This window comes from Canis lupus, chromosome X (assembly GCF_011100685.1).
Source record: "Canis lupus familiaris isolate Mischka breed German Shepherd chromosome X, alternate assembly UU_Cfam_GSD_1.0, whole genome shotgun sequence".
In the NCBI taxonomy this organism is placed as follows: Eukaryota; Metazoa; Chordata; class Mammalia; order Carnivora; family Canidae; genus Canis; species Canis lupus.
Window position 1 is genome coordinate 101,944,482 of NC_049260.1, and position 20,545 is coordinate 101,965,026.

Below are 20,545 nucleotides of genomic sequence, written 5' to 3' on the forward strand. Positions count from 1 at the left end.
AAATGGTTCAAACTAACACAGGAAGTGGGCCTTAAGGAGAATAGAATTTATTTTGAGCAATAAACAAAATGAGAAAGAAACTGGAAAATAGAGATACGATAAAGAAGGCATATGTTTAATCTACCCATAGCAGAAATACATACATACATACATACATACATACATGGCAATCAGAAATTCAAGGAACATATAAAACTGTTTAAAATGCTATTTTCCAACAATTAAGGCAACTGGAACGGAATTATATAGAGCAAGCAATGGAGGTTGTAACATTGCAACTACAAAGAAGAAAATGTAATCAAGGCCCATCCCTTGGCTTTACACAGATATATATTTATATAGTCATAATAACATAAACACTATCCTTATTGGTTTTCAATTTGGGGGATCCAGTCTAGAGGCAAATAACAGAAAACTTAACTGTGATTACAAAGTATAAAGTAAATGTTAACAAACAATGTAAAAAAATAGCATATAGAAATTGGAGAGTAGACAAAATTAGGGGAAATGGAAAATTGCTGTAAAGGCTAATACTTCAGTTTTAGAAAGTGCAGAATCAAGAAATACTATCTGTAGAAGATGGAACAAAAAAGAGTTTTAAGAGTTTAAAAGTCTTCTATAAAGGCAGAAAGATAGCCAGGAAGACATACAAACAAAAAGATACACATTAGAATCGTTGTCTCTGGAGAGGTATACTAAGTAGAGGAACTAAAGAGAGTGAATAAGAGCCATGTATTTGGAGGAAGAGAGTAGTGGTGCTGCTGTGTAAGTGAGCAAAATCCCACCTATTAGAGCAGCAAGTCACTAGATGATGTTTAGAGCTGGTAAACCCTGATGGGCAGTATCCACATATCATTTAGAGAAAAGGGATCATTGGAATACTCCCCTTACTGATCTCCCCATTTCTATCTTTCCCCCATTTGGTCTATTATTAACACAGCAGCTAGAGAGATTCTTTTTTTTTTTAAAGTATTTATTTATTTATTTATTTTAAAGATTTTATTTATTTATTCATGATAGTCACACAGAGGGAGACAGAGAGGCAGAGACACAGGCAGAGGGAGAAGCAGGCTCCATGCACCGGGAGCCCGACGTGGGATTCGATCCCGGGTCTCCAGGATCATGCCCCGGGCCAAAGGCAGGCGCCAAACCGCTGCGCCACCCAGGGATCCCTTTTTTTAAGTATTTATTTTAGAGAGGGAGAGAGATCGTGGGGTAGGGACAGGGGCAGAGAGAGAGAGAATCTCAAGCAGACTCTGTGTGAGCATGCAGACCAACTCAGGACTTGATCTAAGGACCCTGAGATCATGACCTAAGCCAAAACCAAGATTCAGATGCTTCACTGACTGCACCATCCAGGCGTCCCTAGAGAGATTCTTTTAAACATTAACCCAGACCTTCCACCCAAAGCTTATCCAATGGCTTCCCATCTGTGAAATAATAGGAAAAATATATATATTGGTCTCTGCTCCCCAGTTCATGTGTGGCACAGAGCTAAAACCCTTGTAAATTCCTAAGTGGTAAGAGTACTACAGCATGTTTAGCTCTAATGTTTGGTCTTTGACCCTGATTCCTGACATAGGGCTCCTGAAACCCTTGTAATTTCCTGGAAGATAGAAGCATCTTTTGTTCTAATGAAGCAACTCTAAGTGGGCTCTTGGATGATTACTGGATGGGGGCTGGTCACCAGCAAGATCAAACCATGATTAGAAGCTTGGAATTTTCAGCCCCATCTTCATCAAGAGAAGGGAGAAGAGCTGGAAATGGAGTTAATGATTGATCATGCCTACAAGATGAAACCTCCAAAAAAGTCCCAGAAGTATGGGATTCGGAGAGCTTCCTGGTTGGTGAACACATCCATATGCCAGGAGGCTGACACACTCCAGCTCCATAAGGACAGGAGCTCCTACACTCGGGACCCTCCCAGATCCTGCCCTATGTAGACATGTCATCTCTTTCTGGCTGTTCATCTGTATCCTTTAGGGTATCCTTTAATAACCTTAGATCAACCTAAGTTAAGTGTCTCCCTGAGTTCCATGAGCTGCTGTAACAAACTAACCAAACCCCAGGAGAGGGTCATGGGAACCTCAGATTTATAAGGAGTCAGTCTGAAGCACAGGTGACAACCTGAACTTGCCACCGGCATCTGCAGTGGGATGGGGGGAACCATCTTGTGGGATTGAGTCCTTAACCTGTGGGACCTACTGCTATCTCCAGGTAGATATTGTCAGAATTGAATTAAATTGTAGGACACCCAGCTGGTATGACAGAAAATTCCTTGTTATAGGGGGGAAAAAACCCACACACCTGGTGTCAAAAGTGTTGCAAATGTGACAGTAGAGTGAGAGTAAAGGAGACATACAGGAGGGAAGAAGGAGACTTTTCTAACACATCATCTCCCTCAGAACAAAAGCCAAAGTCATTACAAGGGCTCACTAGATCTTATACAATCATTTGTCTCACCATCTCCCAACCCCTGCATGTCCTGCTACTCCCCCTTGTTCATTCTGCACCAGCCCCAGTGGTCTCCTTGCTGTTACTTGAACATGTCCGCGATCTTAGTACTGGCTGCACTTTCCACCTAGAATGATCTTTCCCCAGATAGATGCATGACTTGCTCTCTCACCTCCTTCAGAAGGTCCTTACTTAAATGTCCCCTTCTCAGAGAACTTTTCCCTGGCTACACTATTTGAACTTGCAGCAGCCCCCCCACAAAATCTCCCTATCTCTTTTCTCTGCTTTCTTTTTCTCCCATAGCACTTAGTGTCTTTTAACATACTACATATCTTAACTATGTATTTACAGTGTCTTTTTTTTATGATAGTCACACACACACACAGAGAGAGAGAGAGAGAGAGAGAGGCAGAGACATAGGCAGAGGGAGAAGCAGGCTCCATGCACCGGGAGCCCGACGTGGGATTCGATCCCGGGTCTCCAGGATCGCACCCTGGGCCAAAGGCAGGCGCCAAACCGCTGCGCCACCCAGGGATCTCTTTACAGTGTCTTTTAACATACTACATATCTTTTTTAAAAGATTTTATTTATTCATGAGAGACAGAGAGAGAGAGACAGAGAGAGGGAGAAGGAGAGAGAGGCAGAGACACAGGCAGAGGGAGAAGCAGGCTCCATGCGGGGAGCCTGACATAGGACTCGATCCCGTCTCCAGGATTGGGCCCTGGGCTGAAGGAGGCGCTAAACCGCTGAGCCACCCAGGCTGCCCACATACTACATATCTTAACTATGTATTTACAGTGTATTGTTGCTCTCCCCCACTAGAATGTGAACTTAATAAGAGCAGAGACTTTTGTGTTTTGTTCACCACTTTATCCCTAGTGCTGAGAACAGTGACTGGCACATAGTAGGTGCTTATTAAAGGCTAAACTGCAGAGGTGCCTGGTGTCTCAATTAGTTAAACATCTGCCTTCGGCTCAAGTCATGATCTCAGGTCCTGGGATCGAGCCCTGTGTTGGGTTCTCTATTCAGCAGGAAGTCTGCTAGCCCTTCTCCTGCTTATGCATTCTCTCTCTCTCTCTCTCTCTCTCTCTCTCTCTCTCTCTCTCTCTCTTCTCTCCTTCTCTCAAATAAATAGAAACCTTTTTTAAAAGGGGCTAAGTTAAAAAAAAAAAAACAAAAAAAAATAAAAAAATAAAAGGGGCTAAGTTAAAAAAATAAAAATAAAAATAAAAAGGGCTAAGTTGCATCCCCTCAAAATTCATATGTTCAAGTCCCAATATTACAGAATGTAACTGTATTTGGAGATTGGAAGTTCTATAAAGAGGTGATTGAGTTGAAATGAGACCATTGGCATGGTCCAGAATGACTGGTATTCTTAGAAGAAGGGGAAGAGACACCAGGGGTACAGATACAGAGGGACAATCACATAAAGAGGCAGCAAGAGGGTGGCCATCCACAAGTCACGGAGAAAGGCCTGGAATGGAACCTTCCCAGATGGTCCTCAGAGAAAACCAAACCTGCCACTATCTTCATCTTGGACCTCCAGCCTCTAGAGGTCCAGAACTGTGAAAGAATCAATTTCTGGGGACGTCTGGGTGGCTCAGCGGTTGAGCATCTGCCTTTGGCTCAGGGCGTGATCCCAGAGTCCTGGGATCGAGTCCTACATAGGGTTTCCTCCAGGGAGCCTGCTTCTCCCTCTGCCTGTGTCTCTGCCTCTCTCTGTGTGTCTCTCATGAATAAATAAATAAAATCTTTAAAAAAAAAAGAATCAATTTCTGCTGTTTAAGCCTCCCAGGCTGTGCTATTTTGTTATGGCAGCCCTAGCAAACAGAGAGCTCAGTGAATATGTGGTTTGAATGAATGGATGAACAGGTAGGTGGGTACAGCAGGAACATTAGAAAAACTCAAACCAGAAACAGCTTAAAAGTGGTGGACCTCAGGGATGGGAATACAGGTGAGGAGGAGTGGGGCAGGAGATAGTTTCTTTTTATTATAAGTCCTTTGGCTTTATTGAATTTTTATCTATATGAATGTATTATTTCAGTAGATATTCTTAAATGTTGATTTTTAAAAAGGGATTTTACAGAACAAAAGAATATAGGTTCATGAGGCTTAATATTACTGGTTCTCAATCCAGAGCAATTTTGCCCTCCAAGGACATCTGGCAATGCCTAGACCTTTCAGATTCTTAAACTGGGGGAGAGTGCTACCAGCATCAGTTTGGTCAAGGCTGGGGACACTGCTAAATATATTACGGTGCGCAGTACAGCACCCCACAAAATGTCAATAGTGGTGAGATTGAGAAATCCTTTTACATAATTGTGTGGATGATTGTGCCATAACAAGCTGTTAAGGAAAGTTATGGCTATTTAGTAAATAGAATTAACCTCTGAGAAGAATATAATATAGGAGAACGACACTACAATCCATTCTTTGGTGCCTTTGTCAGAGAAATATTCTGGACTGCATGATAGTTCTAATGGCAGAGCTAGGAACATGGGAGGCACAGTAAAGATAGGAGGACTGACTTCTGTCCGTAGGTCTTTATCCAAACCTTCAATACAGACAAATGTAAATGGCCATTCATCCCACATTTCCTCACTCTCACCTCACTGCCTCTCCCTGCCATTCTAATTCATCCCCTCTGCTCTCTATAAATCAATATTCAACACTCTTTTTTTTCTGTTATCCCAGACTCCAATTCCAAGATCTGCACCAGACCACAGCTCATGCTGGAATGCCTTTTCTGCACCTTCCAGCCAAGATTTCTTTCTTCTTTTACCTCTCTCATAAAATCTCCACTCCCTGGAAAAGAGGGAATAATTCCTCACAGGTTCCATCTTGTATAAAAACAGAACCCCTTCCTTGTTCAAAAACCTACCAAAAGCACCTACTTTCCCCCACACACCACTAAGTAAATAATATCTAATATATGGGTTTATTAGGTGTTTTGATTGTTGTATATTCATGATAAATGTGTCTGTGGTAGTGTTGTCCAGTTAGAGGTGGTGTAGACAAATGTCTGGTGATCTGCTTTGGGAATATGTTTTCCAAGGGGAGGGGTATGAGAAGAATCAAGGGCAGTCACTGTTCCATGCTATTGGTCAGAATATTAATTTTGACCTCAAAGAGCAACATTTTCATGTTGCCAGGTACTAAGAGCCTGCTAGGGAAGGGGAAAGATCCTGTTCCAGAAACAGGGCACTATGGAACATCTGTAGAAGGAAGCACAAGAGACTGGTAACAGTGGTTGCCCTCAGAGGTCAAAACTGGAGAACTTAGAGATAAAGGTGGGAGAGAAACCTCTAATTTTCAGTGTATATCCTTTCATAGCTTTGGAATTTTGTTCCATGTGTATTTATTAGCTTAAAAATTAATCAATTTTTGGGATGCCTGGATGGCTCAGCGGTTAAGCTCTGCTTTCACAATCAGGGCGTGATTCTGGAGTTCAGGGATCGAGTCCCATATGGGGCTCCCTGAGGAGAGCCTGCTTCTCCCTCTGCCTATGTCTCTGCCTCTCTCTCTCTCTCTCTCATGAATATATAAATAAAATCTTTTTAAAAATTAATCAATTTTTATGTCATTATACTGCACAAAACTATAGTATTTGTATCTCAAGTCAAACTTCTACCCAGCTACAAATGGATATGAAAATATCATGTTTTTTTATACTCAGAACTGAGGTATTAAATATATATCCTGGCAATCTGTTAGACTTTGAATCACACACTGAGAAAAAGACTAAAAAGAAATTATCTGCAATGATATGCTCCTTATTGATATGATTGTCTTTAAATGGCATGGAAACAGGCAGAAGAAAATGGACCTAAACTAAACTGTTCATATACTTCCCTAAAGCAATACTTATAAAAATAATTGGAAGTCTGAAAAAATGCAGCGAAAAAATTTTATTTACATTTTAATATAATATATAATTGATTCACCAGGAGCTTTATTTAAGTGCTCTGTGTTCTAGATGACAAGAGAAGACCATTTTATCTAGGAATAAATAGTTCTTTGCCTTGTTTTATTTTGGATGCAATAATGATGAATACCAAATCCCTTGGGATGAAAAAAATGCTTTATCAATAACTCCACTTCCTCAAATTTCCCTCATTTCTCCAGTGCCTAAATATCAAATGTCATAAGCTTAAACAAAACAAAGATATGGAAATGTCCCTTGTTCAGCCTGAGCCTCTTGTATGAAGATATGCTCCTTTTTTAAAAATATTTTTAAAATTCATTTATTCATGAGAGACAGAGAGAGAGAGAGAGAGAGGCAGAGACACAGGCAGAGGGAGAAGCAAACTCCATTCAGGGAGCCCGATGTGGGGCTAGATCCGGGGACCCCGGGACCACACCCTGAGCCAAAGGCAGACACTCAAACGCTGATCCACCCAGGCGTCCATACACCTTTTTTTTTTTTTTTAACCTGACCTGTAAGGCCCTTCTGAACTTGAGGAAGTCTACCAGACCTCTGGCCATCCAAGGTAAAGGGTCATCATTCTGGTATACCTCCCCCTGGCTACTCCAGGAAACTGACTTTAGTTCCCACTAATGAACCTCATCCTACTGACACCTCCTATCACATTTTGCTTCTAATCTATGAATTAATTTGCACAGCAGGTGAGCTGGAAACTAATTTTCAAAAGGTGACATGAGCATGTTTTAAAAATGTGCTTCTTAACCCCTCTTATAAATGATGAAGGAATCAGGCAGGCTAAGCTGAATCAGCTAAACGAGGCAATCTACCAACCTGGAGATACTCGGTATATTTCTTTCCCTATACCCTGTGTGTATCTGTTCTGGGTTGAATAGACATCCCATTGGTTATTATATTTATCTGTGGAAATTTGATCTCTGTTATTCTAAAATTAGAAAGTCATCTCTTCACCCTTACAAAGTCTGTGTCTATCTGATGACAGCTTTATTGGTTGTGAATGTATACTGATACATTTGTCTGTTAAGACTGCCATAACAAAATACATAGATTGAGTAGCTTAAACACAGAAATTGATTTTCTCACAGTTCTGGAGGCTAGAAGTCCCAGATCAAGGTGCCAGCCAGTTCAGTTCCTGGTGAGGGCTCTCTTCCACCCTTATGACCTCACTTAACCTTTATTACCTAGTTATAGGCTCTATCTCCAATACAGTCACATTGGGGGTTAAGGCTTCAGCATATGAACAGAGTGGAGGAATTCAGTTCATAACAACTGAATTCACAGTAAAACGGACTGTTTCATATTTTAGTGAATTATCAGGTTATCAAAGATATACGCAGAAGCATGTATCTACCCACATAGATACAAACATTATTTGTAGAATTAGTGGGGATGGTGCATAGAATGTATTTGAGGGAGGAGGAAGAAGGGTGTTAGGGAGGAATGGAAAAAATCAGCTGCTTGGAAAGGAAAGGAGAAACAGCCAAACTCTACAAGGGTGGTCTCTAACCAGGGGAGTGTTAAGTTTTTAGTGTAATCTTGCACCAAAGCAAACAAATTCCACAGAATTGAATAGGATTCTTTGAATCCCCACTCCTCCTAATGTGCACAAAGTCAAAGCTCTGCCAGGCAGGCTGGAATATGAACATTGGCCTAACCTGTCCCATCCTGATTTCAAGCTGGAGAATGGCAACTATGTCCCTTTTACTCACTGTCTACACTATTGCTGGGCAAAGAAGCATTTAAATGTTTTTGATGGTGATGATTATGGAGAAAAATGGAATATAAATGGCTACTGGCAAGTTTCATCGAAACAACTTTTATAACCCCATTATTAAAGAGATGAATATCTTCATATTCCTAAATAAGAGGTAATCACATGTCTAAAGCCTCTTTGCCCCTCACTTATTTTCTTAAAATGCTATTCTCATTTATTCTCAATCTTTTCTCCCGGGTGTGCATTAGTTACTATGGAAACATTGGGATACCATAGTTTGAGCATATCAACATTCCCACATTCTATTAGAATATGAAGCCAATTTATACTGTGGTATTGGAGAGAGAGTTCTCACTCAGAGTTATAAATGAATGCAAGACAAAATGAAATGCATGGCACTGCCACACAAATACAAGCCCCACTTAGCACCACCAAATGGGCAAGGCTCATCATATCTGCCCACTCCATGTATCAGAATCCTGACTGTAGTTATCAATGTAATTGTCTTAGTCTGTTCATGCTGCTGTAACAAAATACCATAAAAGGGGTTGGCGGGGGCTTATAAACAACAAACAGTTATTTTTCACAGTTCTGAAGGCTGGGAAGTTCAAACTCACATATTTGATGTCTAGTGAGAAACTGCTTCCTAGACAGTCAACATCTTCTCACCGTGCCCTCACATGATAGAAGCAGCAAGGGAGCTCTATGGGTCTCTTTTATAAGAACACTAATCTTATACATGAAGATTCCATTCTCATAACCTAACAACCTCCCAAAGGCCCCATCTACTAATATCATCACTTTAGGGGGTAAATTTCAACAGATGAATCTGGGGGGGGGGCAAAAACATTCAATCTATAGCAGAGGTCTACCAAGTAAAGACATTTATCCATTAAGAACATCAGCACGGGTTCTTTGTTCTTTTTGCTGTAATTGTCATTTATTCATAAACAATTTATTTGTGTCATTTCCACTTCAATCCAAAAGCTTTTAGGCTAGTCATTTTAAATTTCAAAGTGGCCAGATTTTTTTGCTGTAGTTTTATTGTTAATTTCTCATTTTTAATTTCATTGTGGTAAGAATCTACACATGTGTGTACCAACTACACATCTCGACCACAATGTGCCACATACAACTAAAACTGAATGTATCATCTTCTCTCTTGAACTCGATGCTCCTCCATATTCTTTATCTCAGTTGCAATACCACATCCACCCAATCACTCAAGCAAGAAAATCTGCAAGTCAGCTTCGCCTCCTCTCTCTCTTATTCATTAAATTGGATCAACCACCAAGCCCTACAAATTTTACCTCCTAAAAACCCTTCAAATTTCTCCCCTCCTCTATATTTCTTGACATCTACTAGTTAATGCTATGAGACATAAGGATTAAGTTTACTTCCACCACTCAGATCTCCCATACATCCCTTCCAATATAGTTTTAACATTAATTTTATTTCCTTGAATGGTTGTCTTTTTCGCTTTTTTAAAAGAGTTTCTTTCTTTCTTTCTTTCTTTCTTTCTTTCTTTCTTTCTTTCTTTCTTTCTGCTGAGCATGGAACCCAATGTGGGGTTCCATCCAACGACCCTGAGATCAGGACCCAAGCTGGGATCAAGAGTCAGCCTCTCAACCAACTGAGCCACCAAGGCGCCCCTCCTTTTCACTTTAAATAATATGCATAAACTTACATTTCCTGTTTGATCAACCATAGGTAGTTTCTCCTAACTGCCCATTTTGTAAGATGAAGACATTAGTATTCCATATTTCCCTCTCCCTCTTCCCACACCTACCTCCCAACTTACTTCTGCTTCTCCACATCTGTTTTCACACTTATCTGTGCCATCATCTTTTTTAAAAAATATTTTATTTATTTATTCATGAGAGACACAAAGAGAGGCAGAGACATAGGCAGAGGGAGAAGCAGGCTCCCTGCAGGGAGCCAGATGTGGGACTTGATCCTGGGACCCCAGAATCACGACCTGAGTCAAAGGCAGACACTCAACCACTGAGCCACCCAGGTGCACCCTGTGCCAACATTTTATCAAACTCCCTACTTGGTCTTCCTAGTCTCATTCTCAGCCCCTCTTAACTCTTCACATAATAGCCAGAGTGGGGGCAGCCCGGGTGGCTCAGCGGTTTAATGCAGCCTTTGGCTCGGGGCATGATCCTGGAGACCTGGGATTGAGTCCCACATCAGGCTCCATGCATGGAGCCTGCTTCTCCCTCTGCCTGTGTCTCTGCCTCTCTCTGTGTGTGTGTCTCTCATGAATAAATAAATAAAATCTTTTTAAAAATAGCCAGAGTGATCATTTATAAACACAAATCAATCTCTACTTTTGTCAATGACAGACTAGCTTGTTTCAGATTAACCACTCCATTGAGAGCAACTCCAAAAGCTGAACACATAAAAACATTTTTAGTTACATTGAAGGGTCATCAAGGCAACAAGAAATTGAGACAGGCCAAGATTCTGGAAGAGAGAGGGAGGAGGAGAGAGGAGAGATGTGAACAAGCTATCTGGCTGCATTTTTACTTTTAAGCCATTTGGTCATTTGAAAGCTGTAGAATTATAAGCTAAGAACCTTAGCAAAAAACAAAGCAGAAAATAGTGCCTGAGAGCTAAGAAGCTGAGAAAAGCTTTCAGAAGTCTAATGAAACTGAGAAGGGAAAATGGAGTTGAGTGGCCATGAAGGAGAAGCTCTGGTAAATACCACAGAATTTCAGCTGAATCCCCCAAAGGGCCACAACCCAGAAGTAAGAGAATGGGAAAAAGATCAGCTCTCATAAAGATGGAAGCCCAGTACCAATCTCTAATCAGATTAAGGTGATGTATCCCTATCCTGAGTGCTTGTCAGAGTAAAAAGTAAACCCCCTCTGGAGGAAGATAGCATCAACCAGCACCTCAAATTATCTCTTTAACTTTTTATATGTGGTCCAACATTCAATCACTAGTCATAAAGCATGCAAAAAGGTAACCACTGGCCGAAAAGCAAGAGAAAATAGGGACAGAACACCTGGGTGGCTCAGTCAGTTAAGCATCTGACTCTTGATCTCATCTCAGGTCTTGATCTCTGGGTCATGAGTTCAAGCCCTGCATTGGGCTCTATGCCTAGCATGGAGCCTACTGGGAAAAAAGAAAGAAAAGGAAATCAGGAGAAAAATAGACAATAGATACAGAGCCACAGAAAACCCAGATACCACAGTTCTCAGACATAGACTTTAAAATAAATGTAATTAATACATTCATGAAATTAAATGACATAATGGAGAATCACAGCTATAGAAGATTAATTGCCTATAGAAGAATTAAGAAAAATTGGGAGCCAGATTTCCCCCTTTTAACCTAGTAAGAGGGCTTGGGAGCAGCAGCAGCCTGATTACTATAATAAATTGCCATAGACTGGGAGGCTTAAATAACAGAAATTTATTTCTCATAGTTCTGAAGGTTGGGAATCTATGATCAGGACACCAGCATGGTCAAGTTCTGGTGAGAAGCTCTTCCTGGTTTGCAGATGGCCACCTTCTCATGGTACCCTTGTATCTCCTCTTTCTTATAAGGGTACTGATCTTCCATCCTCATGACCTTATCTAAACCCAATTATCTCCTAAAGGCCTCATCTCCAAATACCAACACATTGGGAATTAGAGCTCCAACATATGAATTTTGTGGGGATACAAACATTCAGTCCAGGGTGCCTGGGTGGCTCAGTGGTTGAGCATCTGCCTTTGGTCCAGGTCGTGATCCCGGGGTCCTGGGATCGAGTCCTATATTGGGCTCCCTGTGGGGAGACTGCTCCTCCCTCTGCCTGTGTCTCTGCCTCTCTCTGTGTCTCTCATGAATAAATAAATAAAATCTTAAAAAAAAACATTCAGTCCATAACAACTTTAATGACAGTGAGCAAACCCAGTGCCCAGATCTTGGTTTCTAAATACTAACCTCCATTAAAAGGAACCAGGGATCCTTGGAAAAAAGATTAATCCTAGGACGGGGGCACAGAAAGTATAAGACGAGCCTGAACCTTCTTTTTGTCCCTAAAAGTAAAGAAGTGCTCAAAGAGTAATGGGGGAAATATCAAAAGGACACAGAAGCCAACCTAAAAGGGCTCCATTGGCCAAATTAGACCATCATAGTAAATGATAGTAATAGATTAAGACCTATTAAATAAAGTAGGAAGTCATGAGTGCATAATAAAATGAATGAATAGGGATCCCTGGGTGGCACAGCGGTTTAGCGCCTGCCTTTGGCCCAGGGCGCGATCCTGGAGACCCGGGATCGAATCCCACATCGGGCTCCTGGTGCATGGAGCCTGCTTCTCCCTCTGCCTATGTCTCTGCCTCTCTCTCTCTCTCTGTGACTATCATAAATAAATAAAAATTTAAAAAAATAAAAATTAAATGAATGAATGAAAAGTTTGATGAGGAACTGGGGATAGATATAGATATACAGTTATACAGATATACAGTTTCAAAGAACCTGTCCACAAAATACTTAATATTTGTGAAGGCAAAAAGAATCACCCTACAGTCGAGAAGCCTGGAAGACATCAACTTAATGCAATGAAAGAACAAAGCATCACTTCTGTGGTTTCCTGCCAAAAACTTATAAACCAAATATAATCATGAGGAAATATCAGATAAACACAAGTTTATCTTGTTGTGGGACATTTTACAAAATAACTGGGGCATAATCTTTAAGTGTCAAAGTAATGAAGTCAAGGAAAAACAGAGCAACTACTGTAGATTGCGGGACACTAAATAGGCATGACAACCAATTGCAATGCTTCATTCTGAATTCGATTCTTTGGCTGTAAAAGATGTTATTGGCAAGTTGGTAAAACTTGAATGGGTATCTGGGTACTGGATAATAGTGATATATCAATGTTAATGTTCTGATTTGATGGTTATATTGTAGTTTTTAAGAGAATTCCCTTTGTTTTTTAGGAAATACACATGAAACTATTTTGAAATGATAGAACATCATGCCAGTTACTTACTCATAACAGGTTCAGGCAAAAAATTCTTCGTAATGTATTTAAAACTTTTCTGTAGGTTTGAGATTGTTTCAAAATATTTTTAATGTCTTATGAAGTTAAAAACATGATGAATTAAAATTTATAACATTAACAGCATACAACAACAGCTCAATTTATAAGGGAATAAATAGAGTTAAAGAATTGAAAGGTTCTTACACTAAGCAGTGGTAAAAGTAGTAACAGTAGGTTCTAGTCAATACTACATGTTGTAATTTTTAGGTTAACAACTAAAAGAAAAACAAAAGAATGTATTACTAGTAAACTAAAAGATGGAAAGTAGAATAATAAAAAATACATCATACTTAGTGGCTCACTTCCAAAGGACAGAGTATGGGAGGGGGAAAACATAGTAACTTTACAGTGAAGTAACCTGGCAGACACCGTCTTTTTTTTTAAGATTTTATTTATTTATTCATGAGAGAGACACAGAGGGAGAGAGAGGCAGAGACACAGGCAGAGGGAGAAGCGGGCTCCATGCAGGGAGCCAGACGCGGGACTCGATCCCGGGACTGCGTATCACGCCCCGGGCTGAAGGCAGGAGCCAAACCGCTAAGCCACCCAGGAATCCCCCCAGACACCATCTTAATCAAGGTTAATAGGACCAATGATAAGTCATGTTGATAGCATGTACCCTCCAATATGATGCGATGAGAAAGGCACTTCATCTCTGGGATACACTCTCTCAAAACCCAATAATCTAATCCAACCATGGGAAAACATCAGACAAACTCAAATTGAAGGACATTCTACAAAATGCCTGGTCAATCTTGCTCAAATCCTGTTAAGGTCATGAAATACAAAGACTAAGAAACTGTCACAAATCAGAGGAGACTATAGGGACACGACAACTAAAGGCAATGTGGTAGTACAGACTGGATCCTGAAGCAGACTATTTGGACTCTTGAAATCCAAATAACATCTGAAGTTCAGTTAATAAAGATGGAGAAATGTTCGTTTCCTAATTACAACAAATGAGAACATCCCAGAAAATTGAAATTAGGAGAAATTGGACCTGAGTGTGAGGTTTACAGGAACTTTCTGTATTACCTTTGCAACTTTTCTGTAAATCTAAAAATATTTCAAAAAAGAAAGTTTATATAAAACAAACTTCATAAATCCAAAAGTAGACAAGAAAGGAACAAAAGAAAAGAACAGGTATAATAAAGATGCCAGAAATAAACCTAGATATGTCAATAATTACATTAAATATTATTAAAGTTCCAATTAAAGAAATGGTCCAGGAGTGCCTACCTGGCTCAGTCAGTAGAGCATGCAACTCTTTTTTTTTAATATTTTATTTATTCATTCATGAGAGACACAGAGAGAGAGGCGGAGACACAGGCAGGGAGAGAAACAGGCTCCATGCAGGGAGCCCAATGTGGGACTTGATCCCGGGACTCCAGGATCACGCCCTGAGCTGAAGACAGACGCCCAACCACCAAACCACCCAGGCATCCCAGAGCACACAACTCTTGATCTCTAGGTTGTGAGTTGAAGCCCCACATTTGATGTAGAGCTTACTAAGAAAGAAAGAAAGAAAGAAAGAAAGAAAGAAAGAAAGAAAGAAAGAAAGAAAGAAAGAAAGAAGAAAGAAAGAAGAAAGAAAGAAAGACAGACATAGTCCAACTATATGAAAAAATCAACCATATATTGCTTGTGAGAGCTACATTTTAAGTGTAAGAATACAAAATGGTTAAAAATAAGCAACATATGGCAAAACAACACATCATGCAAGCAATAATAAAAATATATCAGGAGAGGGACTCCTGGGTGGTGGCTCAGTCACTTAAACATCTGCTTTCGGCTGGGGTCATGAGTTGGGCTCCCTGCGCAGCTGGGGGCCTGCTTCTCCCTCTCCCTCTGCTCCTCCCTCTCTCTCTTGCTCTCTCTCTAATAAATAAATAAAAATCATGCTCATGCATATTCTCCCTCTCTCTCTCTTTCTTTCTCTCTCTCTCTCTCATAAATAAATAGAAATCTTTAAAAAATATGTCAGGATAGCTATATGAATATTAGACAGAATAGACTTTATATTCTGGAGGATCTGGAAGGCTGTGTGCATACAAAGGGCTGCACACATGCTCACGGGAGATCAGAGATGGCTGACCTTAGGCCCTATACAAGCAAAGAGTATAAACCAGAGAAGACTTGTAAACTGCCTGAACTTAGAATGAGTATACCAACACATGCACAGATTCCCTAGGAAAAAGGTGGAAACCTTGCTGGCTCAAAGTATTTAAGCAAAATCTTTGACAAATAATTGACTAATCATTAAGTTATGATGACCCAAGGGTGAAACCTAGATGGCTAGGCTTAAAAATAAGAACAAGATTTTTTTTAAAAAACTGAGCAAAGATTCCAGTTGTCACATACTACAGGGGAGATGCACACTAGAAAATTAGTCCAAGCATTATCTCTAAGCAAAAACAAAGGAACATAGTGCAACACAAAAAATCAAAATAGCTCTCCAGCCATCCAAGATGCTGAAAGGAAAGAAGGCTAAATGGAAGAAGATGGCCCCAGCCTCTGCTGTTATGAATAAGAAGGAGGTCAAGAAGGTGGTCAATTTCCTATTTGAGAAAAGTCCCAAGGATTTTGGCATCGGACAGGACATCCAGTGCAAAAGGGACCTTGCCTACTTTGTCAAATGGCCCTACTACATCTGGCTGCAGCAACAAAGGGCTCTTCTCTATAAACATCTAAAAGTGCCTCCCACAATTAACCAGTTCACCCAGGCCTTGAACGTCAGCTACTCAACTGCTTAAGCTAGCCCACAAACACAGATCAGAGACAAAGAAGGAGAAGAAGCAGAGATTGTTGGCCCAGACTGAGAAGAAAGCTGCCAGCAAAGGGGATGTCCCCACTAAGAGGCTGCCTGTCTTTGAGCTGAGGTTAATACTGTCACCACCTTGGTGGAAACAAGAAGGTCCAGCTGGTAATGACTGCACATGATGTGGATCCCACTGAGCTGACTGTCTGCCTGCCCTGTGTCGTAAGACAGGGGTTCCCTACTGCATTATCAAGGGGGAGGCCAGGCTGCGGCATCTGGTCCACAGGAAGACCTACACCACTGTCACTTTCACACAGTATAACTTAGAAAACAAAAGAGCTCTGGTTAAGCTGGTGGAAGCCATCAGGACCAATTATAATGACAGATACAAGAAAATCCACCGCCACTGGGGAGGCATCGTCCAAATTCGATGACTCTCATTGCCAAGTTACAAAAGGCAAAGGCTAAATAACTGGCCACCAAACTGAGCTGAGTGGATGCTGTTGAATTTTCTGTACATAAAAGTAATAAAAAGTTTTAAATAAATAAACAAATAAATAAATAAAACAAAGAAAAAAGTATAGCCTATACACAAGGGGAAAAGCCTGTATAATATATATAAATTATAAGCCTGTATAATATATATATATATTTTTTGCCTGTATAATATATAAATTGTCCGCAGCAGGGCCTCCATGATAGTATTAGTACATAAAGACTTCAAATAAGCTATTGATAATATGTCCAAAGAGCTAAAAGAAACCACGTTTAAAAAATTAAAGGAATGCATGATGACAATGGCTCATCACATAGGGAACATTAATAAAGAGATATTAATTATAAAAAATAAATGAATAGGGACACCTGGGTAGCTCAGGGGTTGAGTGTCTGCCTTTAACTCAGGGTGTGATCCCGGAGTCCTGGGATCAAGTCCCACACCAGGCTTCCTGCATGGAGACTGCTTCTCCTTCTGCCTGTGTCTCTGCCTCTCTCTGTATGTCTCTCATGAATAAATAAATAAAATCTTTTTTAAAAGAAATGAATAAAAATTCTAGAGTTAAAAGGTACAATAATTGAAATGAAAAAATTCACTCAAGGGGTTCAACAGCAGATTTGAACTGACAGAAGAAAGAATCCGTGAACCCAAAGGTAGATCAATAGAGCCTATCCAGTCTAAAGAACAACATGTGAAAAGAATGAAGAAAACTGCAGAACCTCGAAGAGAGAGACCTGAGAGACTCCATCAAACACAACACATATGCATAATGGGAGTCCCAGAAAAGAAGAGGAAGGAATAGGAGTATAAGTATTTGAAGCAATGAGTGAAAACTTCACAAATTTGATGAAAAACGTTAATCTACACATCCAAGTTGATTTTCTACATCCAACCTACATCCAAGATCAATGAATTCTGAGTAGAACAAATTCAAAGATATTTATAGCTAGAGAGGTAGAGGTCATCAAACTGTTGAAAGCCAAAGAGAAAATCTGAAAATAGCAAGAGGAAAATCACATGTGATATACAAATGAACCACAATGAAATTAACAACTGACTTGTCATCAGAAACAATGGAGAAAAAAGGTAGTATTATGACATATTCAAAGTGCTGGGGAAGAAACTGTCAAGAATTCTAGGAGGCAGGTCACCATGGCAACAGTTCATGACAACACTTTCTTCTCCCAAGTTTCTGGGTGTCCCTTCAGGTCTTCTATTGTAAGCTGTGCTGAGGGGAAGGTGTGGAAGGTCTTTGACCTGACACCATGGGAGACAGAAGAGAGGACAACTTTGAAGATATGAGCATTGACTGCCTTAAACTGGAGTTATTGGAAGAAATCTATATGAGAGATTTAGTACAGCTTTCAATACTTGAAATAAGACACAAGATAGCGGAACTAGAAGCCAAACCCAATACTGACAATGAAGGTAGTGAATGGAAAACTCGTTATGAGGCACAACTTGAACTAAATAATCATCTAGAAAAGCAAATTGCTACGCTCAAAGAGAAAATGGAAAAAATCCATGGAAATCCTTCAGATAGACTATCTTCTATTCGTGTCTATGAGCGAATGCCAGTGGAATCCTTAAATGCATTACTTAGACAGCTGGAGAAAGAGAAAAGGAGTCTTGAAAATCAAGTGAAAAACTGTGCACTTAGACTGGAACAAGAGTCAAAGGCTTACAACAAAACCAATGATGAACGCCGTACATATCTAGCTGAAATGTCTCAGTTCTCTGGCTCACACCAAGTTTCTAAAAGGCAACAGATGGATCAACTTCAGAAAATAAAAGAGAATCATGTGAAAACAGGAAGATATAATTCAGCTAATCAGAAGATAGTAAATGCCAAGAAGGTACCAGCAAAAAAGATTACAAAACCAAACCATCTTCCAAAACTCAATCCGTGATTACAGAACCGGATAGATTTCTATTTCTTCCCTTTCTTCATAGGTACTCAACTTGTGAAGTTAGCATTCACTGCATTTTTTAGGGAATTAAATAGATTTTTTAAAAGAGCTATTAAAACTTCTTTAGCTCCTCTTCCAGATGTTTGTTCCTTTATCTGCGTGAAAATAATATTTTTAGTAATTTAGTTTCAAAAATTACTCTAGAAAGTAATTTTAGTGACTCTAATATATCTAATAGCAGCATTTGCGATTCTTAAAAAGTCCTAGAGAACCTGAAGGTTGTCATCGTTATACTTGCTTTAAATAATTTCTCCATGATATGCTTTGATAAGTAACATTGCTATTTCATTTGGTTTCTGGTCAGCTGTAATCTTTTTTTTTTTTTTTTTTTTTTGTCAGCTGTAATCTAAAAATGTGAACTTGGGATGCCTGGGTGGCTCAGTCAGTTAGGCATCTGACTCTTGATCTCAGCTCAGGTCTTGATCTCAGAGTTGGGAGCTCAAGCCCGGCTTGGAGCCAACTTTAAAAAATAAATAAATAAAAATAAAAATGTGAGTTCAAAAGATAAATAAAAACTTAAAAAACCTGAGTTCACCAAAATTTTTTCTATTTTAGTCTATATCATGCTCATTTTTTAGCCCAAAGTTTAAACAAAGTGGTAAATCAATGGCATTTAAAATCTGACTTGATAAAAATAAAAAAGTAAAAATGAAAAAGAATAAATTTTGACTTGAAATATCACAGTATTGAGGAAATATACTTCAATCAGGAATCAGCTTGGTTATAGTCCCTACTTTGCCATGAACTTGGGAGATATGGGGAAAGTCCCTTTACCTCATCTATTTCCTGCATCTGTAAAATGACTGAGGCAAACTATGTTACTTCTAAGGTTTCTTACCATTCTAGAAAATCAATATGTATTCAACTACAAGGTCCTGCCACTTAGCACATGGTGAATTAAGTCATGTTTGTGATGTTTATTAGTTTATAGAAATGACCTTATTTTTTGAACCAAACTTGGCAAATGTACACAATACTCAAGTCTAGAAGTGGAGATAGAATGGGGATAGGAGAGAGTTATTTTTTTTTTTTAGGAGAGAGTTCTTTTAGAAAATTGATAAGTTCTCGGGGCGCCTGGGTGGCTCAGTTAGTTAAGCTTCTGCCTTCAGCTCAAGGTCATGATCCCGGAGTCCTGGGATTGAGCCCCACATCGGGCTCTCTACTCAATGGGAGCCTGCTTCCTTCTCTGCCTCTCACCCCACTCATGCTCTCTCTCTCTCTCTCTCTCTCTCTCCTCGCTCTCTCAAATAAATAAATATAAATTGAAAAAAATTAAAGAATAAAATAACTTCTAAAAACAGGAAAATTTATTAAACTCTCCTATTCATTCATATTTCGACTATTTTTGTAACCATCACATAGGTCTTCAATACACACATAATTTATTTGTTCAACTTCATAAGTGTATTTAAATTCCCAGAAATCACCCAATAGTACAGTTTTTAGTTAATGGTGTTCTCACTTTGTATCTGTCACTAAAACCTAAAATCTATTCAGTATCACCAGTAATGAATACCAAATGCATTTCTAAAGCTATATCTATAGTTATTCACTTTCTTTAAGGAGAATGCATAAATTCCATATAGCCAAATAATTCTTTTATAGGACTACAAAATGTAGTGTAGTGAAATATAAAGTCACTTCATATAAATCACTCTACATTGGAGCTGTTTGGAAATATTTTCTCATATTCTTAAGCTAACTATAGATATTGGATACTATGGCTCATATTATCAAATATTAGATTTTAATGTTTTACACTATCTTTCTTAGTATTAGCAACAAATTGATAATCTTAATATTAGTAATAAATATAATCAGAGATCATCACTGAAGAATAAAATAAGGTTTTTTTCTATCTTACAGAGGTAGGCCATTGTAGGGATTGAATTGAAGAACATTTAAAATTATCTCAATTATTGTGATGGCCTATTAATTACCATGGGGATCCCTCACATTTAAGTGTTAGTTCTGCAGGGGCTTCTTTAGAATACATTCCAGATATCAAAATATGTCTGTCTTAAACACAGTGATAGAATGTTGATAGGGTAGTGAAAAGGGAGACTTTTGAAGATCTGTGTTCTTATATCAGTTTTGCCACTTCTAAGCTTCTGACTCTAAGTAAATCACCTTTTATTGCCTCACTTTCATTATATAGAAAGCTGG

At 39.4% G+C, this 20,545-nt stretch overlaps 1 protein-coding gene and 2 pseudogenes across 1 annotated transcript in view; 2 read left to right on the forward strand and 1 right to left on the reverse strand.

Annotated features, from left to right (window-relative positions):
- ZDHHC9 (zinc finger DHHC-type palmitoyltransferase 9) overlaps positions 1–20,545 on the reverse strand; it is an 85,542-nt gene that overhangs the window by 39,671 nt on the left and 25,326 nt on the right. The gene's annotated exons all lie outside the window — the stretch shown is intronic.
- LOC100684607 lies at positions 15,624–16,406 on the forward strand (annotated as a pseudogene).
- LOC100688376 lies at positions 17,556–18,457 on the forward strand (annotated as a pseudogene).